A 22,950-nucleotide genomic window follows, 5' to 3' on the forward strand; every position below is an offset into this window, starting at 1 on the left:
GGCAAACTGAAGACCAGGCTGACCTCTTCTGTGACTCTTGAACACTGAGTCTCAAGGTTGTGAATTCAAACTCCACGCTGGCAGGAAATTCCATAGGTAATGATCACATTTTCTTGCATGCTAATCAAAAGAAATATTAAGAAACTTTTCCCGATACCAGTATTTTACAAAAGTAAAGGCACACGGCACATGTGTGCCACATCACGTCCGAGTTTAGTGACAACTACCTCAGAGATTGTAAGCTGGGTAGTCTCAGATCAGATCACTTTTTTTATCAAAGGTTCAAGCAAACCCAAATACTTTTGCAAGAGACATTTCAGAATCCCAGACAAATCCAGTACGATTGCTGGATCCTTTGAATTCGACTGAACTATAGCACAGATCTGCAGTCCACCATTAGAATACTGTGGGTGTGCTGTATAAGCCATACCGCCCAAAATAGTTCTAAAACAGGAGAAGCATCCTCGTTTAGGAATGTGGTATAAAGTGAAATGGTCTGGGAAGAGTCCTACATTTGAACAGTTCAAAATAGACGTAAAGGGGTATTTACGGACTCTTTCGAAATGTAAGAACAAGCTGTGCGGACCTTATCTTTATTTACTTTGTGTAATCATTTTTCATAAAGTGTCATTGTATTATAGCATGTGCCCCTGACGATTTTCTTGATACGTTATATGTGCTCTTGTTTGTATTGTATGTAGTTTTGTTGTTCAAATAAAACGTAAAAGACACAACTTTCCGGATGCGGCTGCTGTAAAAATAAAATGACATCAAGGGTGCTGTACGCAGAGGTCTGAAACCTGCTCAACAGAAGATCTTTATCAAGAGGTGTTAAAGAAGTAGAGATCTCGCCATGAGAGGGGAAGCATCTCAGAAAAAGCAGGTGCAGTCGGTTCCACGGTCATAACGCCACTAATTCGGGCGACAAGAGCAAAACCCACCCGGCTTCCTCCGGGCAAGTAATGAGACAAAGAGACAGTGCACAGCGGGTAGCGTGGCCGAGCGGTCTAAGGCGCTGGATTAAGGCTCCAGTCTCTTCGGGGGCGTGGGTTCAAATCCCACCGCTGCCAGGTGCTTCTGTCGAGACCCCCTTTCAGCTGGCTTCAGACGAAAGGGAGGGAACTGCTTTTTGGCAGTCTCTCGAGAAACTAAGCAAAGTGTTTAAAGATACTTTCTCAGCTTGACATCAAGGCACAAAACAAAAACCTTCTTGCGTCCTCTCAACCCAAAAGCGCTTTGTCACTTTTTGCGTTATGCAGGGAACGATGTCTGCCCAGATCACTTTTGTGTCAATGCAAATCGTAGTGTGCCCTCCGTTTTAATGTTGGCTGTGCTGGCGTGCTGCTTCTGTCTGTGAAACTTGAATGTTCTGCTTCTTCACACCAAATCGTCGGCGGGGGTTGAGCTTGTTAAATCTTTGCGCATAGCGCTCCTTTGGAAGTACTTTGTCCAAGTTCAAAAGCAATCGTGGGATTTACTTCATGCGTGCAAAAAGCATGCCTCGCACGACAGATTTAAATGGGGAATGGAGCCTGCTTCTTGCTGTTTTTCCTGTGGTTGCAGTTACAAAGTTGATCGTGCTTTCACATTCTGTTAACAGTATTCACTGGCTGAGCTTTATCAGTTGGTTCGTAAAGGAATCTCTGCTTCGGTTCCAGAAAAGTCATCTGTAGTGTGTTTTTTTCCGTGCCCATGGCAGTCTTTTAAAGCTGGTAGTAATGGCGGCGAAGTTAATTTTTTATCCTCTTTAAAAGAATAAGGACGGGCTGGGGCGAGCTCCATTTACCACTCTTTCAGCTAACCGCCGAACTCGCGAACTGATTACACTGCAGAGCCACAGGCGCCTCGCTTTTCTCCATTCTCTGGGTTAGGGTGAAAAAATTTTTTTGCTGGTATTAGCTGCCCTGCTGGGAGTACCTCTTCTTAACTGATAAGCAAGATTTGTGTTTCATCTTTCGCAAGCTGTATAGATTTCTTTCAAAACAAGTTGTTCCAGAAAGGAAACGGACACTTGCATTCACCTGAATTAAAAGGCATGGGATTTGCCCATAAGGATAAATTCTGTACAGTAAGACAGGAAGAAAGGCACCGCTGGGAATCGGACCCATGATCTCCTGTTTACTAGACAGGCGCTTTAGCCAACTAAGCCACGGCGCCGGCAAAGTGCTGTCCTTTGACAGCCACTTGGACACGTCTCTACTGCTCTGAGACATCTGCGTTCGGTGTGCACCGAGCCTGCTCGCCTTGCAAGTTGCCTCATTTACATGCGATAGTTCCACCACTAAGAGAAAGGATGAGAAATGGCTTTTATCTGTCACTTTTCATGTCAGAGGATCTCAATCTGCTTTCCCTGTACAAGAGGATGTCCAACTCATGTAGCTAAAGACGTAGACGACAGTGCTCCACTGAAATCTTGATCTCACAACCCTCGGCATGACTCCGCTGTGTTCCGCTTTAGACAAAGGGGGGAAAAGACTTCTTTCATCACACGTTTTGCACTGTTTACGGTGTTTGCAGTGCTCTTTCTTAAATGAAAACCAGGAATCGGCACCATATGAGGTGAGACTAGATAATATTGGAACAAGTAGCCTCGCCATTCCATGCGTGACGTGAGCAAAGTGTAATTCCTGTCTTTATAGTGTGCTTGTTAGAGACATAGCTGGCACCCAGAGCGCTTTAAATCCGGGAGTCAGCAGCCCAAGACAAGAGAGTTTCCTTCGTCTATGTTTTTTGCGTGAAGGGGGAAACCATGCGTGTGCTGCAAACGATCTTAGTATCGAAGTGCCGTCCCACATAACCGATCCAAACAATCTGCTTTACAGAGGAGCACTGCCGGAGCTTATCGTTGGCAAACTGAAGACCAGGCTGACCTCTTCTGTGACTCTTGAACACTGAGTCTCAAGGTTGTGAATTCAAGCTCCACGCTGGCGGGAAATTCCATAGGTAATGATCACATTTTCTTGCATGCTAATCAAAAGAAATATTAAGAAACTTTTCCCGATACCAGTTTTTTACAAAAGTAAAGGCACACGGCACATGTGTGCCACATCACGTCCGAGTTTAGTGACAACTACCTCAGAGATTGTAAGCTGGGTAGTCTCAGATCAGATCACTTTTTTTATCAAAGGTTCAAGCAAACCCAAATACTTTTGCAAGAGACATTTCAGAATCCCAGACAAATCCAGTACGATTGCTGGATCCTTTGAATTCGACTGAACTATAGCACAGATCTGCAGTCCACCATTAGAATACTGTGGGTGTGCTGTATAAGCCATACCGCCCAAAATAGTTCTAAAACAGGAGAAGCATCCTCGTTTAGGAATGTGGTATAAAGTGAAATGGTCTGGGAAGAGTCCTACATTTGAACAGTTCAAAATAGACGTAAAGGGGTATTTACGGACTCTTTCGAAATGTAAGAACAAGCTGTGCGGACCTTATCTTTATTTACTTTGTGTAATCATTTTTCATAAAGTGTCATTGTATTATAGCATGTGCCCCTGACGATTTTCTTGATACGTTATATGTGCTCTTGTTTGTATTGTATGTAGTTTTGTTGTTCAAATAAAACGTAAAAGACACAACTTTCCGGATGCGGCTGCTGTAAAAATAAAATGACATCAAGGGTGCTGTACGCAGAGGTCTGAAACCTGCTCAACAGAAGATCTTTATCAAGAGGTGTTAAAGAAGTAGAGATCTCGCCATGAGAGGGGAAGCATCTCAGAAAAAGCAGGTGCAGTCGGTTCCACGGTCATAACGCCACTAATTCGGGCGACAAGAGCAAAACCCACCCGGCTTCCTCCGGCCAAGTAATGAGACAAAGAGACAGTGCACAGCGGGTAGCGTGGCCGAGCGGTCTAAGGCGCTGGATTAAGGCTCCAGTCTCTTCGGGGGCGTGGGTTCAAATCCCACCGCTGCCAGGTGCTTCTGTCGAGACCCCCTTTCAGCTGGCTTCAGACGAAAGGGAGGGAACTGCTTTTTGGCAGTCTCTCGAGAAACTAAGCAAAGTGTTTAAAGATACTTTCTCAGCTTGACATCAAGGCACAAAACAAAAACCTTCTTGCGTCCTCTCAACCCAAAAGCGCTTTGTCACTTTTTGCGTTATGCAGGGAACGATGTCTGCCCAGATCACTTTTGTGTCAATGCAAATCGTAGTGTGCCCTCCGTTTTAATGTTGGCTGTGCTGGCGTGCTGCTTCTGTCTGTGAAACTTGAATGTTCTGCTTCTTCACACCAAATCGTCGGCGGGGGTTGAGCTTGTTAAATCTTTGCGCATAGCGCTCCTTTGGAAGTACTTTGTCCAAGTTCAAAAGCAATCGTGGGATTTACTTCATGCGTGCAAAAAGCATGCCTCGCACGACAGATTTAAATGGGGAATGGAGCCTGCTTCTTGCTGTTTTTCCTGTGGTTGCAGTTACAAAGTTGATCGTGCTTTCACATTCTGTTAACAGTATTCACTGGCTGAGCTTTATCAGTTGGTTCGTAAAGGAATCTCTGCTTCGGTTCCAGAAAAGTCATCTGTAGTGTGTTTTTTTCCGTGCCCATGGCAGTCTTTTAAAGCTGGTAGTAATGGCGGCGAAGTTAATTTTTTATCCTCTTTAAAAGAATAAGGACGGGCTGGGGCGAGCTCCATTTACCACTCTTTCAGCTAACCGCCGAACTCGCGAACTGATTACACTGCAGAGCCACAGGCGCCTCGCTTTTCTCCATTCTCTGGGTTAGGGTGAAAAAAAATTTTTGCTGGTATTAGCTGCCCTGCTGGGAGTACCTCTTCTTCACTGATAAGCAAGATTTGTGTTTCATCTTTCGCAAGCTGTATAGATTTCTTTCAAAACAAGTTGTTCCAGAAAGGAAACGGACACTTGCATTCACCTGAATTAAAAGGCATGGGATTTGCCCATAAGGATAAATTCTGTACAGTAAGACAGGAAGAAAGGCACCGCTGGGAATCGGACCCATGATCTCCTGTTTACTAGACAGGCGCTTTAGCCAACTAAGCCACGGCGCCGGCAAAGTGCTGTCCTTTGACAGCCACTTGGACACGTCTCTACTGCTCTGAGACATCTGCGTTCGGTGTGCACCGAGCCTGCTCGCCTTGCAAGTTGCCTCATTTACATGCGATAGTTCCACCACTAAGAGAAAGGATGAGAAATGGCTTTTATCTGTCACTTTTCATGTCAGAGGATCTCAATCTGCTTTCCCTGTACAAGAGGATGTCCAACTCATGTAGCTAAAGACGTAGACGACAGTGCTCCACTGAAATCTTGATCTCACAACCCTCGGCATGACTCCGCTGTGTTCCGCTTTAGACAAAGGGGGGAAAAGACTTCTTTCATCACACGTTTTGCACTGTTTACGGTGTTTGCAGTGCTCTTTCTTAAATGAAAACCAGGAATCGGCACCATATGAGGTGAGACTAGATAATATTGGAACAAGTAGCCTCGCCATTCCATGCGTGACGTGAGCAAAGTGTAATTCCTGTCTTTATAGTGTGCTTGTTAGAGACATAGCTGGCACCCAGAGCGCTTTAAATCCGGGAGTCAGCAGCCCAAGACAAGAGAGTTTCCTTCGTCTATGTTTTTTGCGTGAAGGGGGAAACCATGCGTGTGCTGCAAACGATCTTAGTATCGAAGTGCCGTCCCACATAACCGATCCAAACAATCTGCTTTACAGAGGAGCACTGCCGGAGCTTATCGTTGGCAAACTGAAGACCAGGCTGACCTCTTCTGTGACTCTTGAACACTGAGTCTCAAGGTTGTGAATTCAAGCTCCACGCTGGCGGGAAATTCCATAGGTAATGATCACATTTTCTTGCATGCTAATCAAAAGAAATATTAAGAAACTTTTCCCGATACCAGTTTTTTACAAAAGTAAAGGCACACGGCACATGTGTGCCACATCACGTCCGAGTTTAGTGACAACTACCTCAGAGATTGTAAGCTGGGTAGTCTCAGATCAGATCACTTTTTTTATCAAAGGTTCAAGCAAACCCAAATACTTTTGCAAGAGACATTTCAGAATCCCAGACAAATCCAGTACGATTGCTGGATCCTTTGAATTCGACTGAACTATAGCACAGATCTGCAGTCCACCATTAGAATACTGTGGGTGTGCTGTATAAGCCATACCGCCCAAAATAGTTCTAAAACAGGAGAAGCATCCTCGTTTAGGAATGTGGTATAAAGTGAAATGGTCTGGGAAGAGTCCTACATTTGAACAGTTCAAAATAGACGTAAAGGGGTATTTACGGACTCTTTCGAAATGTAAGAACAAGCTGTGCGGACCTTATCTTTATTTACTTTGTGTAATCATTTTTCATAAAGTGTCATTGTATTATAGCATGTGCCCCTGACGATTTTCTTGATACGTTATATGTGCTCTTGTTTGTATTGTATGTAGTTTTGTTGTTCAAATAAAACGTAAAAGACACAACTTTCCGGATGCGGCTGCTGTAAAAATAAAATGACATCAAGGGTGCTGTACGCAGAGGTCTGAAACCTGCTCAACAGAAGATCTTTATCAAGAGGTGTTAAAGAAGTAGAGATCTCGCCATGAGAGGGGAAGCATCTCAGAAAAAGCAGTTGCAGTCGGTTCCACGGTCATAACGCCACTAATTCGGGCGACAAGAGCAAAACCCACCCGGCTTCCTCCGGCCAAGTAATGAGACAAAGAGACAGTGCACAGCGGGTAGCGTGGCCGAGCGGTCTAAGGCGCTGGATTAAGGCTCCAGTCTCTTCGGGGGCGTGGGTTCAAATCCCACCGCTGCCAGGTGCTTCTGTCGAGACCCCCTTTCAGCTGGCTTCAGACGAAAGGGAGGGAACTGCTTTTTGGCAGTCTCTCGAGAAACTAAGCAAAGTGTTTAAAGATACTTTCTCAGCTTGACATCAAGGCACAAAACAAAAACCTTCTTGCGTCCTCTCAACCCAAAAGCGCTTTGTCACTTTTTGCGTTATGCAGGGAACGATGTCTGCCCAGATCACTTTTGTGTCAATGCAAATCGTAGTGTGCCCTCCGTTTTAATGTTGGCTGTGCTGGCGTGCTGCTTCTGTCTGTGAAACTTGAATGTTCTGCTTCTTCACACCAAATCGTCGGCGGGGGTTGAGCTTGTTAAATCTTTGCGCATAGCGCTCCTTTGGAAGTACTTTGTCCAAGTTCAAAAGCAATCGTGGGATTTACTTCATGCGTGCAAAAAGCATGCCTCGCACGACAGATTTAAATGGGGAATGGAGCCTGCTTCTTGCTGTTTTTCCTGTGGTTGCAGTTACAAAGTTGATCGTGCTTTCACATTCTGTTAACAGTATTCACTGGCTGAGCTTTATCAGTTGGTTCGTAAAGGAATCTCTGCTTCGGTTCCAGAAAAGTCATCTGTAGTGTGTTTTTTTCCGTGCCCATGGCAGTCTTTTAAAGCTGGTAGTAATGGCGGCGAAGTTAATTTTTTATCCTCTTTAAAAGAATAAGGACGGGCTGGGGCGAGCTCCATTTACCACTCTTTCAGCTAACCGCCGAACTCGCGAACTGATTACACTGCAGAGCCACAGGCGCCTCGCTTTTCTCCATTCTCTGGGTTAGGGTGAAAAAAATTTTTTGCTGGTATTAGCTGCCCTGCTGGGAGTACCTCTTCTTCACTGATAAGCAAGATTTGTGTTTCATCTTTCGCAAGCTGTATAGATTTCTTTCAAAACAAGTTGTTCCAGAAAGGAAACGGACACTTGCATTCACCTGAATTAAAAGGCATGGGATTTGCCCATAAGGATAAATTCTGTACAGTAAGACAGGAAGAAAGGCACCGCTGGGAATCGGACCCAGGATCTCCTGTTTACTAGACAGGCGCTTTAGCCAACTAAGCCACGGCGCCGGCAAAGTGCTGTCCTTTGACAGCCACTTGGACACGTCTCTACTGCTCTGAGACATCTGCGTTCGGTGTGCACCGAGCCTGCTCGCCTTGCAAGTTGCCTCATTTACATGCGATAGTTCCACCACTAAGAGAAAGGATGAGAAATGGCTTTTATCTGTCACTTTTCATGTCAGAGGATCTCAATCTGCTTTCCCTGTACAAGAGGATGTCCAACTCATGTAGCTAAAGACGTAGACGACAGTGCTCCACTGAAATCTTGATCTCACAACCCTCGGCATGACTCCGCTGTGTTCCGCTTTAGACAAAGGGGGGAAAAGACTTCTTTCATCACACGTTTTGCACTGTTTACGGTGTTTGCAGTGCTCTTTCTTAAATGAAAACCAGGAATCGGCACCATATGAGGTGAGACTAGATAATATTGGAACAAGTAGCCTCGCCATTCCATGCGTGACGTGAGCAAAGTGTAATTCCTGTCTTTATAGTGTGCTTGTTAGAGACATAGCTGGCACCCAGAGCGCTTTAAATCCGGGAGTCAGCAGCCCAAGACAAGAGAGTTTCCTTCGTCTATGTTTTTTGCGTGAAGGGGGAAACCATGCGTGTGCTGCAAACGATCTTAGTATCGAAGTGCCGTCCCACATAACCGATCCAAACAATCTGCTTTACAGAGGAGCACTGCCGGAGCTTATCGTTGGCAAACTGAAGACCAGGCTGACCTCTTCTGTGACTCTTGAACACTGAGTCTCAAGGTTGTGAATTCAAGCTCCACGCTGGCGGGAAATTCCATAGGTAATGATCACATTTTCTTGCATGCTAATCAAAAGAAATATTAAGAAACTTTTCCCGATACCAGTTTTTTACAAAAGTAAAGGCACACGGCACATGTGTGCCACATCACGTCCGAGTTTAGTGACAACTACCTCAGAGATTGTAAGCTGGGTAGTCTCAGATCAGATCACTTTTTTTATCAAAGGTTCAAGCAAACCCAAATACTTTTGCAAGAGACATTTCAGAATCCCAGACAAATCCAGTACGATTGCTGGATCCTTTGAATTCGACTGAACTATAGCACAGATCTGCAGTCCACCATTAGAATACTGTGGGTGTGCTGTATAAGCCATACCGCCCAAAATAGTTCTAAAACAGGAGAAGCATCCTCGTTTAGGAATGTGGTATAAAGTGAAATGGTCTGGGAAGAGTCCTACATTTGAACAGTTCAAAATAGACGTAAAGGGGTATTTACGGACTCTTTCGAAATGTAAGAACAAGCTGTGCGGACCTTATCTTTATTTACTTTGTGTAATCATTTTTCATAAAGTGTCATTGTATTATAGCATGTGCCCCTGACGATTTTCTTGATACGTTATATGTGCTCTTGTTTGTATTGTATGTAGTTTTGTTGTTCAAATAAAACGTAAAAGACACAACTTTCCGGATGCGGCTGCTGTAAAAATAAAATGACATCAAGGGTGCTGTACGCAGAGGTCTGAAACCTGCTCAACAGAAGATCTTTATCAAGAGGTGTTAAAGAAGTAGAGATCTCGCCATGAGAGGGGAAGCATCTCAGAAAAAGCAGTTGCAGTCGGTTCCACGGTCATAACGCCACTAATTCGGGCGACAAGAGCAAAACCCACCCGGCTTCCTCCGGCCAAGTAATGAGACAAAGAGACAGTGCACAGCGGGTAGCGTGGCCGAGCGGTCTAAGGCGCTGGATTAAGGCTCCAGTCTCTTCGGGGGCGTGGGTTCAAATCCCACCGCTGCCAGGTGCTTCTGTCGAGACCCCCTTTCAGCTGGCTTCAGACGAAAGGGAGGGAACTGCTTTTTGGCAGTCTCTCGAGAAACTAAGCAAAGTGTTTAAAGATACTTTCTCAGCTTGACATCAAGGCACAAAACAAAAACCTTCTTGCGTCCTCTCAACCCAAAAGCGCTTTGTCACTTTTTGCGTTATGCAGGGAACGATGTCTGCCCAGATCACTTTTGTGTCAATGCAAATCGTAGTGTGCCCTCCGTTTTAATGTTGGCTGTGCTGGCGTGCTGCTTCTGTCTGTGAAACTTGAATGTTCTGCTTCTTCACACCAAATCGTCGGCGGGGGTTGAGCTTGTTAAATCTTTGCGCATAGCGCTCCTTTGGAAGTACTTTGTCCAAGTTCAAAAGCAATCGTGGGATTTACTTCATGCGTGCAAAAAGCATGCCTCGCACGACAGATTTAAATGGGGAATGGAGCCTGCTTCTTGCTGTTTTTCCTGTGGTTGCAGTTACAAAGTTGATCGTGCTTTCACATTCTGTTAACAGTATTCACTGGCTGAGCTTTATCAGTTGGTTCGTAAAGGAATCTCTGCTTCGGTTCCAGAAAAGTCATCTGTAGTGTGTTTTTTTCCGTGCCCATGGCAGTCTTTTAAAGCTGGTAGTAATGGCGGCGAAGTTAATTTTTTATCCTCTTTAAAAGAATAAGGACGGGCTGGGGCGAGCTCCATTTACCACTCTTTCAGCTAACCGCCGAACTCGCGAACTGATTACACTGCAGAGCCACAGGCGCCTCGCTTTTCTCCATTCTCTGGGTTAGGGTGAAAAAATTTTTTTGCTGGTATTAGCTGCCCTGCTGGGAGTACCTCTTCTTCACTGATAAGCAAGATTTGTGTTTCATCTTTCGCAAGCTGTATAGATTTCTTTCAAAACAAGTTGTTCCAGAAAGGAAACGGACACTTGCATTCACCTGAATTAAAAGGCATGGGATTTGCCCATAAGGATAAATTCTGTACAGTAAGACAGGAAGAAAGGCACCGCTGGGAATCGGACCCAGGATCTCCTGTTTACTAGACAGGCGCTTTAGCCAACTAAGCCACGGCGCCGGCAAAGTGCTGTCCTTTGACAGCCACTTGGACACGTCTCTACTGCTCTGAGACATCTGCGTTCGGTGTGCACCGAGCCTGCTCGCCTTGCAAGTTGCCTCATTTACATGCGATAGTTCCACCACTAAGAGAAAGGATGAGAAATGGCTTTTATCTGTCACTTTTCATGTCAGAGGATCTCAATCTGCTTTCCCTGTACAAGAGGATGTCCAACTCATGTAGCTAAAGACGTAGACGACAGTGCTCCACTGAAATCTTGATCTCACAACCCTCGGCATGACTCCGCTGTGTTCCGCTTTAGACAAAGGGGGGAAAAGACTTCTTTCATCACACGTTTTGCACTGTTTACGGTGTTTGCAGTGCTCTTTCTTAAATGAAAACCAGGAATCGGCACCATATGAGGTGAGACTAGATAATATTGGAACAAGTAGCCTCGCCATTCCATGCGTGACGTGAGCAAAGTGTAATTCCTGTCTTTATAGTGTGCTTGTTAGAGACATAGCTGGCACCCAGAGCGCTTTAAATCCGGGAGTCAGCAGCCCAAGACAAGAGAGTTTCCTTCGTCTATGTTTTTTGCGTGAAGGGGGAAACCATGCGTGTGCTGCAAACGATCTTAGTATCGAAGTGCCGTCCCACATAACCGATCCAAACAATCTGCTTTACAGAGGAGCACTGCCGGAGCTTATCGTTGGCAAACTGAAGACCAGGCTGACCTCTTCTGTGACTCTTGAACACTGAGTCTCAAGGTTGTGAATTCAAGCTCCACGCTGGCGGGAAATTCCATAGGTAATGATCACATTTTCTTGCATGCTAATCAAAAGAAATATTAAGAAACTTTTCCCGATACCAGTTTTTTACAAAAGTAAAGGCACACGGCACATGTGTGCCACATCACGTCCGAGTTTAGTGACAACTACCTCAGAGATTGTAAGCTGGGTAGTCTCAGATCAGATCACTTTTTTTATCAAAGGTTCAAGCAAACCCAAATACTTTTGCAAGAGACATTTCAGAATCCCAGACAAATCCAGTACGATTGCTGGATCCTTTGAATTCGACTGAACTATAGCACAGATCTGCAGTCCACCATTAGAATACTGTGGGTGTGCTGTATAAGCCATACCGCCCAAAATAGTTCTAAAACAGGAGAAGCATCCTCGTTTAGGAATGTGGTATAAAGTGAAATGGTCTGGGAAGAGTCCTACATTTGAACAGTTCAAAATAGACGTAAAGGGGTATTTACGGACTCTTTCGAAATGTAAGAACAAGCTGTGCGGACCTTATCTTTATTTACTTTGTGTAATCATTTTTCATAAAGTGTCATTGTATTATAGCATGTGCCCCTGACGATTTTCTTGATACGTTATATGTGCTCTTGTTTGTATTGTATGTAGTTTTGTTGTTCAAATAAAACGTAAAAGACACAACTTTCCGGATGCGGCTGCTGTAAAAATAAAATGACATCAAGGGTGCTGTACGCAGAGGTCTGAAACCTGCTCAACAGAAGATCTTTATCAAGAGGTGTTAAAGAAGTAGAGATCTCGCCATGAGAGGGGAAGCATCTCAGAAAAAGCAGGTGCAGTCGGTTCCACGGTCATAACGCCACTAATTCGGGCGACAAGAGCAAAACCCACCCGGCTTCCTCCGGGCAAGTAATGAGACAAAGAGACAGTGCACAGCGGGTAGCGTGGCCGAGCGGTCTAAGGCGCTGGATTAAGGCTCCAGTCTCTTCGGGGGCGTGGGTTCAAATCCCACCGCTGCCAGGTGCTTCTGTCGAGACCCCCTTTCAGCTGGCTTCAGACGAAAGGGAGGGAACTGCTTTTTGGCAGTCTCTCGAGAAACTAAGCAAAGTGTTTAAAGATACTTTCTCAGCTTGACATCAAGGCACAAAACAAAAACCTTCTTGCGTCCTCTCAACCCAAAAGCGCTTTGTCACTTTTTGCGTTATGCAGGGAACGATGTCTGCCCAGATCACTTTTGTGTCAATGCAAATCGTAGTGTGCCCTCCGTTTTAATGTTGGCTGTGCTGGCGTGCTGCTTCTGTCTGTGAAACTTGAATGTTCTGCTTCTTCACACCAAATCGTCGGCGGGGGTTGAGCTTGTTAAATCTTTGCGCATAGCGCTCCTTTGGAAGTACTTTGTCCAAGTTCAAAAGCAATCGTGGGATTTACTTCATGCGTGCAAAAAGCATGCCTCGCACGACAGATTTAAATGGGGAATGGAGCCTGCTTCTTGCTGTTTTTCCTGTGGTTGCAGTTACAAAGTTGATCGTGCTTTCACATTCTGTTAACAGTATTCACTGGCTGAGCTTTATCAGTTGGTTCGTAAAGGAATCTCTGCTTCGGTTCCAGAAAAGTCATCTGTAGTGTGTTTTTTTCCGTGCCCATGGCAGTCTTTTAAAGCTGGTAGTAATGGCGGCGAAGTTAATTTTTTATCCTCTTTAAAAGAATAAGGACGGGCTGGGGCGAGCTCCATTTACCACTCTTTCAGCTAACCGCCGAACTCGCGAACTGATTACACTGCAGAGCCACAGGCGCCTCGCTTTTCTCCATTCTCTGGGTTAGGGTGAAAAAAATTTTTTGCTGGTATTAGCTGCCCTGCTGGGAGTACCTCTTCTTCACTGATAAGCAAGATTTGTGTTTCATCTTTCGCAAGCTGTATAGATTTCTTTCAAAACAAGTTGTTCCAGAAAGGAAACGGACACTTGCATTCACCTGAATTAAACGGCATGGGATTTGCCCATAAGGATAAATTCTGTACAGTAAGACAGGCACCGCTGGGAATCGGACCCAGGATCTCCTGTTTACTAGACAGGCGCTTTAGCCAACTAAGCCACGGCGCCGGCAAAGTGCTGTCCTTTGACAGCCACTTGGACACGTCTCTACTGCTCTGAGACATCTGCGTTCGGTGTGCACCGAGCCTGCTCGCCTTGCAAGTTGCCTCATTTACATGCGATAGTTCCACCACTAAGAGAAAGGATGAGAAATGGCTTTTATCTGTCACTTTTCATGTCAGAGGATCTCAATCTGCTTTCCCTGTACAAGAGGATGTCCAACTCATATAGCTAAAGACGTAGACGACAGTGCTCCACTGAAATCTTGATCTCACAACCCTCGGCATGACTCCGCTGTGTTCCGCTTTAGACAAAGGGGGGAAAAGACTTCTTTCATCACACGTTTTGCACTGTTTACGGTGTTTGCAGTGCTCTTTCTTAAATGAAAACCAGGAATCGGCACCATATGAGGTGAGACTAGATAATATTGGAACAAGTAGCCTCGCCATTCCATGCGTGACGTGAGCAAAGTGTAATTCCTGTCTTTATAGTGTGCTTGTTAGAGACATAGCTGGCACCCAGAGCGCTTTAAATCCGGGAGTCAGCAGCCCAAGACAAGAGAGTTTCCTTCGTCTATGTTTTTTGCGTGAAGGGGGAAACCATGCGTGTGCTGCAAACGATCTTAGTATCGAAGTGCCGTCCCACATAACCGATCCAAACAATCTGCTTTACAGAGGAGCACTGCCGGAGCTTATCGTTGGCAAACTGAAGACCAGGCTGACCTCTTCTGTGACTCTTGAACACTGAGTCTCAAGGTTGTGAATTCAAGCTCCACGCTGGCGGGAAATTCCATAGGTAATGATCACATTTTCTTGCATGCTAATCAAAAGAAATATTAAGAAACTTTTCCCGATACCAGTTTTTTACAAAAGTAAAGGCACACGGCACATGTGTGCCACATCACGTCCGAGTTTAGTGACAACTACCTCAGAGATTGTAAGCTGGGTAGTCTAAGATCAGATCACTTTTTTTATCAAAGGTTCAAGCAAACCCAAATACTTTTGCAAGAGACATTTCAGAATCCCAGACAAATCCAGTACGATTGCTGGATCCTTTGAATTCGACTGAACTATAGCACAGATCTGCAGTCCACCATTAGAATACTGTGGGTGTGCTGTATAAGCCATACCGCCCAAAATAGTTCTAAAACAGGAGAAGCATCCTCGTTTAGGAATGTGGTATAAAGTGAAATGGTCTGGGAAGAGTCCTACATTTGAACAGTTCAAAATAGACGTAAAGGGGTATTTACGGACTCTTTCGAAATGTAAGAACAAGCTGTGCGGACCTTATCTTTATTTACTTTGTGTAATCATTTTTCATAAAGTGTCATTGTATTATAGCATGTGCCCCTGACGATTTTCTTGATACGTTATATGTGCTCTTGTTTGTATTGTATGTAGTTTTGTTGTTCAAATAAAACGTAAAAGACACAACTTTCCGGATGCGGCTGCTGTAAAAATAAAATGACATCAAGGGTGCTGTACGCAGAGGTCTGAAACCTGCTCAACAGAAGATCTTTATCAAGAGGTGTTAAAGAAGTAGAGATCTCGCCATGAGAGGGGAAGCATCTCAGAAAAAGCAGGTGCAGTCGGTTCCACGGTCATAACGCCACTAATTCGGGCGACAAGAGCAAAACCCACCCGGCTTCCTCCGGCCAAGTAATGAGACAAAGAGACAGTGCACAGCGGGTAGCGTGGCCGAGCGGTCTAAGGCGCTGGATTAAGGCTCCAGTCTCTTCGGGGGCGTGGGTTCAAATCCCACCGCTGCCAGGTGCTTCTGTCGAGACCCCCTTTCAGCTGGCTTCAGACGAAAGGGAGGGAACTGCTTTTTGGCAGTCTCTCGAGAAACTAAGCAAAGTGTTTAAAGATACTTTCTCAGCTTGACATCAAGGCACAAAACAAAAACCTTCTTGCGTCCTCTCAACCCAAAAGCGCTTTGTCACTTTTTGCGTTATGCAGGGAACGATGTCTGCCCAGATCACTTTTGTGTCAATGCAAATCGTAGTGTGCCCTCCGTTTTAATGTTGGCTGTGCTGGCGTGCTGCTTCTGTCTGTGAAACTTGAATGTTCTGCTTCTTCACACCAAATCGTCGGCGGGGGTTGAGCTTGTTAAATCTTTGCGCATAGCGCTCCTTTGGAAGTACTTTGTCCAAGTTCAAAAGCAATCGTGGGATTTACTTCATGCGTGCAAAAAGCATGCCTCGCACGACAGATTTAAATGGGGAATGGAGCCTGCTTCTTGCTGTTTTTCCTGTGGTTGCAGTTACAAAGTTGATCGTGCTTTCACATTCTGTTAACAGTATTCACTGGCTGAGCTTTATCAGTTGGTTCGTAAAGGAATCTCTGCTTCGGTTCCAGAAAAGTCATCTGTAGTGTGTTTTTTTCCGTGCCCATGGCAGTCTTTTAAAGCTGGTAGTAATGGCGGCGAAGTTAATTTTTTATCCTCTTTAAAAGAATAAGGACGGGCTGGGGCGAGCTCCATTTACCACTCTTTCAGCTAACCGCCGAACTCGCGAACTGATTACACTGCAGAGCCACAGGCGCCTCGCTTTTCTCCATTCTCTGGGTTAGGGTGAAAAAAATTTTTTGCTGGTATTAGCTGCCCTGCTGGGAGTACCTCTTCTTCACTGATAAGCAAGATTTGTGTTTCATCTTTCGCAAGCTGTATAGATTTCTTTCAAAACAAGTTGTTCCAGAAAGGAAACGGACACTTGCATTCACCTGAATTAAACGGCATGGGATTTGCCCATAAGGATAAATTCTGTACAGTAAGACAGGCACCGCTGGGAATCGGACCCAGGATCTCCTGTTTACTAGACAGGCGCTTTAGCCAACTAAGCCACGGCGCCGGCAAAGTGCTGTCCTTTGACAGCCACTTGGACACGTCTCTACTGCTCTGAGACATCTGCGTTCGGTGTGCACCGAGCCTGCTCGCCTTGCAAGTTGCCTCATTTACATGCGATAGTTCCACCACTAAGAGAAAGGATGAGAAATGGCTTTTATCTGTCACTTTTCATGTCAGAGGATCTCAATCTGCTTTCCCTGTACAAGAGGATGTCCAACTCATGTAGCTAAAGACGTAGACGACAGTGCTCCACTGAAATCTTGATCTCACAACCCTCGGCATGACTCCGCTGTGTTCCGCTTTAGACAAAGGGGGGAAAAGACTTCTTTCATCACACGTTTTGCACTGTTTACGGTGTTTGCAGTGCTCTTTCTTAAATGAAAACCAGGAATCGGCACCATATGAGGTGAGACTAGATAATATTGGAACAAGTAGCCTCGCCATTCCATGCGTGACGTGAGCAAAGTGTAATTCCTGTCTTTATAGTGTGCTTGTTAGAGACATAGCTGGCACCCAGAGCGCTTTAAATCCGGGAGTCAGCAGCCCAAGACAAGAGAGTTTCCTTCGTCTATGTTTTTTGCGTGAAGGGGGAAACCATGCGTGTGCTGCAAACGATCTTAGTATCGAAGTGCCGTCCCACATAACCGATCCAAACAATCTGCTTTACAGAGGAGCACTGCCGGAGCTTATCGTTGGCAAACTGAAGACCAGGCTGACCTCTTCTGTGACTCTTGAACACTGAGTCTCAAGGTTGTGAATTCAAGCTCCACGCTGGCGGGAAATTCCATAGGTAATGATCACATTTTCTTGCATGCTAATCAAAAGAAATATTAAGAAACTTTTCCCGATACCAGTTTTTTACAAAAGTAAAGGCACACGGCACATGTGTGCCACATCACGTCCGAGTTTAGTGACAACTACCTCAGAGATTGTAAGCTGGGTAGTCTCAGATCAGATCACTTTTTTTATCAAAGGTTCAAGCAAACCCAAATACTTTTGCAAGAGACATTTCAGAATCCCAGACAAATCCAGTACGATTGCTGGATCCTTTGAATTCGACTGAACTATAGCACAGATCTGCAGTCCACCATTAGAATACTGTGGGTGTGCTGTATAAGCCATACCGCCCAAAATAGTTCTAAAACAGGAGAAGCATCCTCGTTTAGGAATGTGGTATAAAGTGAAATGGTCTGGGAAGAGTCCTACATTTGAACAGTTCAAAATAGGCGTAAAGGGGTATTTACGGACTCTTTCGAAATGTAAGAACAAGCTGTGCGGACCTTATCTTTATTTACTTTGTGTAATCATTTTTCATAAAGTGTCATTGTATTATAGCATGTGCCCCTGACGATTTTCTTGATACGTTATATGTGCTCTTGTTTGTATTGTATGTAGTTTTGTTGTTCAAATAAAACGTAAAAGACACAACTTTCCGGATGCGGCTGCTGTAAAAATAAAATGACATCAAGGGTGCTGTACGCAGAGGTCTGAAACCTGCTCAACAGAAGATCTTTATCAAGAGGTGTTAAAGAAGTAGAGATCTCGCCATGAGAGGGGAAGCATCTCAGAAAAAGCAGGTGCAGTCGGTTCCACGGTCATAACGCCACTAATTCGGGCGACAAGAGCAAAACCCACCCGGCTTCCTCCGGGCAAGTAATGAGACAAAGAGACAGTGCACAGCGGGTAGCGTGGCCGAGCGGTCTAAGGCGCTGGATTAAGGCTCCAGTCTCTTCGGGGGCGTGGGTTCAAATCCCACCGCTGCCAGGTGCTTCTGTCGAGACCCCCTTTCAGCTGGCTTCAGACGAAAGGGAGGGAACTGCTTTTTGGCAGTCTCTCGAGAAACTAAGCAAAGTGTTTAAAGATACTTTCTCAGCTTGACATCAAGGCACAAAACAAAAACCTTCTTGCGTCCTCTCAACCCAAAAGCGCTTTGTCACTTTTTGCGTTATGCAGGGAACGATGTCTGCCCAGATCACTTTTGTGTCAATGCAAATCGTAGTGTGCCCTCCGTTTTAATGTTGGCTGTGCTGGCGTGCTGCTTCTGTCTGTGAAACTTGAATGTTCTGCTTCTTCACACCAAATCGTCGGCGGGGGTTGAGCTTGTTAAATCTTTGCGCATAGCGCTCCTTTGGAAGTACTTTGTCCAAGTTCAAAAGCAATCGTGGGATTTACTTCATGCGTGCAAAAAGCATGCCTCGCACGACAGATTTAAATGGGGAATGGAGCCTGCTTCTTGCTGTTTTTCCTGTGGTTGCAGTTACAAAGTTGATCGTGCTTTCACATTCTGTTAACAGTATTCACTGGCTGAGCTTTATCAGTTGGTTCGTAAAGGAATCTCTGCTTCGGTTCCAGAAAAGTCATCTGTAGTGTGTTTTTTTCCGTGCCCATGGCAGTCTTTTAAAGCTGGTAGTAATGGCGGCGAAGTTAATTTTTTATCCTCTTTAAAAGAATAAGGACGGGCTGGGGCGAGCTCCATTTACCACTCTTTCAGCTAACTGCCGAACTCGCGAACTGATTACACTGCAGAGCCACAGGCGCCTCGCTTTTCTCCATTCTCTGGGTTAGGGTGAAAAAAATTTTTTGCTGGTATTAGCTGCCCTGCTGGGAGTACCTCTTCTTCACTGATAAGCAAGATTTGTGTTTCATCTTTCGCAAGCTGTATAGATTTCTTTCAAAACAAGTTGTTCCAGAAAGGAAACGGACACTTGCATTCACCTGAATTAAAAGGCATGGGATTTGCCCATAAGGATAAATTCTGTACAGTAAGACAGGCACCGCTGGGAATCGGACCCAGGATCTCCTGTTTACTAGACAGGCGCTTTAGCCAACTAAGCCACGGCGCCGGCAAAGTGCTGTCCTTTGACAGCCACTTGGACACGTCTCTACTGCTCTGAGACATCTGCGTTCGGTGTGCACCGAGCCTGCTCGCCTTGCAAGTTGCCTCATTTACATGCGATAGTTCCACCACTAAGAGAAAGGATGAGAAATGGCTTTTATCTGTCACTTTTCATGTCAGAGGATCTCAATCTGCTTTCCCTGTACAAGAGGATGTCCAACTCATGTAGCTAAAGACGTAGACGACAGTGCTCCACTGAAATCTTGATCTCACAACCCTCGGCATGACTCCGCTGTGTTCCGCTTTAGACAAAGGGGGGAAAAGACTTCTTTCATCACACGTTTTGCACTGTTTACGGTGTTTGCAGTGCTCTTTCTTAAATGAAAACCAGGAATCGGCACCATATGAGGTGAGACTAGATAATATTGGAACAAGTAGCCTCGCCATTCCATGCGTGACGTGAGCAAAGTGTAATTCCTGTCTTTATAGTGTGCTTGTTAGAGACATAGCTGGCACCCAGAGCGCTTTAAATCCGGGAGTCAGCAGCCCAAGACAAGAGAGTTTCCTTCGTCTATGTTTTTTGCGTGAAGGGGGAAACCATGCGTGTGCTGCAAACGATCTTAGTATCGAAGTGCCGTCCCACATAACCGATCCAAACAATCTGCTTTACAGAGGAGCACTGCCGGAGCTTATCGTTGGCAAACTGAAGACCAGGCTGACCTCTTCTGTGACTCTTGAACACTGAGTCTCAAGGTTGTGAATTCAAGCTCCACGCTGGCGGGAAATTCCATAGGTAATGATCACATTTTCTTGCATGCTAATCAAAAGAAATATTAAGAAACTTTTCCCGATACCAGTTTTTTACAAAAGTAAAGGCACACGGCACATGTGTGCCACATCACGTCCGAGTTTAGTGACAACTACCTCAGAGATTGTAAGCTGGGTAGTCTCAGATCAGATCACTTTTTTTATCAAAGGTTCAAGCAAACCCAAATACTTTTGCAAGAGACATTTCAGAATCCCAGACAAATCCAGTACGATTGCTGGATCCTTTGAATTCGACTGAACTATAGCACAGATCTGCAGTCCACCATTAGAATACTGTGGGTGTGCTGTATAAGCCATACCGCCCAAAATAGTTCTAAAACAGGAGAAGCATCCTCGTTTAGGAATGTGGTATAAAGTGAAATGGTCTGGGAAGAGTCCTACATTTGAACAGTTCAAAATAGGCGTAAAGGGGTATTTACGGACTCTTTCGAAATGTAAGAACAAGCTGTGCGGACCTTATCTTTATTTACTTTGTGTAATCATTTTTCATAAAGTGTCATTGTATTATAGCATGTGCCCCTGACGATTTTCTTGATACGTTATATGTGCTCTTGTTTGTATTGTATGTAGTTTTGTTGTTCAAATAAAACGTAAAAGACACAACTTTCCGGATGCGGCTGCTGTAAAAATAAAATGACATCAAGGGTGCTGTACGCAGAGGTCTGAAACCTGCTCAACAGAAGATCTTTATCAAGAGGTGTTAAAGAAGTAGAGATCTCGCCATGAGAGGGGAAGCATCTCAGAAAAAGCAGGTGCAGTCGGTTCCACGGTCATAACGCCACTAATTCGGGCGACAAGAGCAAAACCCACCCGGCTTCCTCCGGGCAAGTAATGAGACAAAGAGACAGTGCACAGCGGGTAGCGTGGCCGAGCGGTCTAAGGCGCTGGATTAAGGCTCCAGTCTCTTCGGGGGCGTGGGTTCAAATCCCACCGCTGCCAGGTGCTTCTGTCGAGACCCCCTTTCAGCTGGCTTCAGACGAAAGGGAGGGAACTGCTTTTTGGCAGTCTCTCGAGAAACTAAGCAAAGTGTTTAAAGATACTTTCTCAGCTTGACATCAAGGCACAAAACAAAAACCTTCTTGCGTCCTCTCAACCCAAAAGCGCTTTGTCACTTTTTGCGTTATGCAGGGAACGATGTCTGCCCAGATCACTTTTGTGTCAATGCAAATCGTAGTGTGCCCTCCGTTTTAATGTTGGCTGTGCTGGCGTGCTGCTTCTGTCTGTGAAACTTGAATGTTCTGCTTCTTCACACCAAATCGTCGGCGGGGGTTGAGCTTGTTAAATCTTTGCGCATAGCGCTCCTTTGGAAGTACTTTGTCCAAGTTCAAAAGCAATCGTGGGATTTACTTCATGCGTGCAAAAAGCATGCCTCGCACGACAGATTTAAATGGGGAATGGAGCCTGCTTCTTGCTGTTTTTCCTGTGGTTGCAGTTACAAAGTTGATCGTGCTTTCACATTCTGTTAACAGTATTCACTGGCTGAGCTTTATCAGTTGGTTCGTAAAGGAATCTCTGCTTCGGTTCCAGAAAAGTCATCTGTAGTGTGTTTTTTTCCGTGCCCATGGCAGTCTTTTAAAGCTGGTAGTAATGGCGGCGAAGTTAATTTTTTATCCTCTTTAAAAGAATAAGGACGGGCTGGGGCGAGCTCCATTTACCACTCTTTCAGCTAACTGCCGAACTCGCGAACTGATTACACTGCAGAGCCACAGGCGCCTCGCTTTTCTCCATTCTCTGGGTTAGGGTGAAAAAAATTTTTTGCTGGTATTAGCTGCCCTGCTGGGAGTACCTCTTCTTCACTGATAAGCAAGATTTGTGTTTCATCTTTCGCAAGCTGTATAGATTTCTTTCAAAACAAGTTGTTCCAGAAAGGAAACGGACACTTGCATTCACCTGAATTAAAAGGCATGGGATTTGCCCATAAGGATAAATTCTGTACAGTAAGACAGGCACCGCTGGGAATCGGACCCAGGATCTCCTGTTTACTAGACAGGCGCTTTAGCCAACTAAGCCACGGCGCCGGCAAAGTGCTGTCCTTTGACAGCCACTTGGACACGTCTCTACTGCTCTGAGACATCTGCGTTCGGTGTGCACCGAGCCTGCTCGCCTTGCAAGTTGCCTCATTTACATGCGATAGTTCCACCACTAAGAGAAAGGATGAGAAATGGCTTTTATCTGTCACTTTTCATGTCAGAGGATCTCAATCTGCTTTCCCTGTACAAGAGGATGTCCAACTCATGTAGCTAAAGACGTAGACGACAGTGCTCCACTGAAATCTTGATCTCACAACCCTCGGCATGACTCCGCTGTGTTCCGCTTTAGACAAAGGGGGGAAAAGACTTCTTTCATCACACGTTTTGCACTGTTTACGGTGTTTGCAGTGCTCTTTCTTAAATGAAAACCAGGAATCGGCACCATATGAGGTGAGACTAGATAATATTGGAACAAGTAGCCTCGCCATTCCATGCGTGACGTGAGCAAAGTGTAATTCCTGTCTTTATAGTGTGCTTGTTAGAGACATAGCTGGCACCCAGAGCGCTTTAAATCCGGGAGTCAGCAGCCCAAGACAAGAGAGTTTCCTTCGTCTATGTTTTTTGCGTGAAGGGGGAAACCATGCGTGTGCTGCAAACGATCTTAGTATCGAAGTGCCGTCCCACATAACCGATCCAAACAATCTGCTTTACAGAGGAGCACTGCCGGAGCTTATCGTTGGCAAACTGAAGACCAGGCTGACCTCTTCTGTGACTCTTGAACACTGAGTCTCAAGGTTGTGAATTCAAGCTCCACGCTGGCGGGAAATTCCATAGGTAATGATCACATTTTCTTGCATGCTAATCAAAAGAAATATTAAGAAACTTTTCCCGATACCAGTTTTTTACAAAAGTAAAGGCACACGGCACATGTGTGCCACATCACG

General features: G+C 45.2%; 14 non-coding genes across 14 annotated transcripts; 8 read left to right on the forward strand and 6 right to left on the reverse strand.

The window, feature by feature from the left end:
• Window positions 1–988: 988 nt before the first annotated feature.
• trnal-aag (transfer RNA leucine (anticodon AAG)) lies at window positions 989–1,070 on the forward strand. The gene has a single exon. It is a non-coding gene; the product is annotated as a tRNA-Leu (tRNA).
• A 2,765-nt stretch (window positions 1,071–3,835) lies between these two features.
• Window positions 3,836–3,917, forward strand: trnal-aag (transfer RNA leucine (anticodon AAG)). The gene has a single exon. It is a non-coding gene; the product is annotated as a tRNA-Leu (tRNA).
• A 2,765-nt stretch (window positions 3,918–6,682) lies between these two features.
• trnal-aag (transfer RNA leucine (anticodon AAG)) lies at window positions 6,683–6,764 on the forward strand. The gene has a single exon. It is a non-coding gene; the product is annotated as a tRNA-Leu (tRNA).
• A 1,013-nt stretch (window positions 6,765–7,777) lies between these two features.
• trnat-agu (transfer RNA threonine (anticodon AGU)) lies at window positions 7,778–7,851 on the reverse strand. Its single transcript has one exon. It is a non-coding gene; the product is annotated as a tRNA-Thr (tRNA).
• Window positions 7,852–9,529: 1,678 nt separating this feature from the next.
• trnal-aag (transfer RNA leucine (anticodon AAG)) lies at window positions 9,530–9,611 on the forward strand. Its single transcript has one exon. It is a non-coding gene; the product is annotated as a tRNA-Leu (tRNA).
• Window positions 9,612–10,624: 1,013 nt separating this feature from the next.
• On the reverse strand, window positions 10,625–10,698 carry trnat-agu (transfer RNA threonine (anticodon AGU)). The gene has a single exon. It is a non-coding gene; the product is annotated as a tRNA-Thr (tRNA).
• A 1,678-nt stretch (window positions 10,699–12,376) lies between these two features.
• trnal-aag (transfer RNA leucine (anticodon AAG)) lies at window positions 12,377–12,458 on the forward strand. Its single transcript has one exon. It is a non-coding gene; the product is annotated as a tRNA-Leu (tRNA).
• A 1,005-nt stretch (window positions 12,459–13,463) lies between these two features.
• Window positions 13,464–13,537, reverse strand: trnat-agu (transfer RNA threonine (anticodon AGU)). Its single transcript has one exon. It is a non-coding gene; the product is annotated as a tRNA-Thr (tRNA).
• A 1,678-nt stretch (window positions 13,538–15,215) lies between these two features.
• trnal-aag (transfer RNA leucine (anticodon AAG)) lies at window positions 15,216–15,297 on the forward strand. The gene has a single exon. It is a non-coding gene; the product is annotated as a tRNA-Leu (tRNA).
• A 1,005-nt stretch (window positions 15,298–16,302) lies between these two features.
• Window positions 16,303–16,376, reverse strand: trnat-agu (transfer RNA threonine (anticodon AGU)). Its single transcript has one exon. It is a non-coding gene; the product is annotated as a tRNA-Thr (tRNA).
• Window positions 16,377–18,054: 1,678 nt separating this feature from the next.
• On the forward strand, window positions 18,055–18,136 carry trnal-aag (transfer RNA leucine (anticodon AAG)). The gene has a single exon. It is a non-coding gene; the product is annotated as a tRNA-Leu (tRNA).
• A 1,005-nt stretch (window positions 18,137–19,141) lies between these two features.
• trnat-agu (transfer RNA threonine (anticodon AGU)) lies at window positions 19,142–19,215 on the reverse strand. The gene has a single exon. It is a non-coding gene; the product is annotated as a tRNA-Thr (tRNA).
• Window positions 19,216–20,893: 1,678 nt separating this feature from the next.
• Window positions 20,894–20,975, forward strand: trnal-aag (transfer RNA leucine (anticodon AAG)). Its single transcript has one exon. It is a non-coding gene; the product is annotated as a tRNA-Leu (tRNA).
• A 1,005-nt stretch (window positions 20,976–21,980) lies between these two features.
• trnat-agu (transfer RNA threonine (anticodon AGU)) lies at window positions 21,981–22,054 on the reverse strand. Its single transcript has one exon. It is a non-coding gene; the product is annotated as a tRNA-Thr (tRNA).
• Window positions 22,055–22,950: the final 896 nt, after the last annotated feature.

This window comes from Lepisosteus platostomus, chromosome 5, assembly GCF_059453375.1.
Source record: "Lepisosteus platostomus isolate fLepPlt1 chromosome 5, fLepPlt1.hap1, whole genome shotgun sequence".
Classification (NCBI taxonomy): Eukaryota; Metazoa; Chordata; class Actinopteri; order Semionotiformes; family Lepisosteidae; genus Lepisosteus; species Lepisosteus platostomus.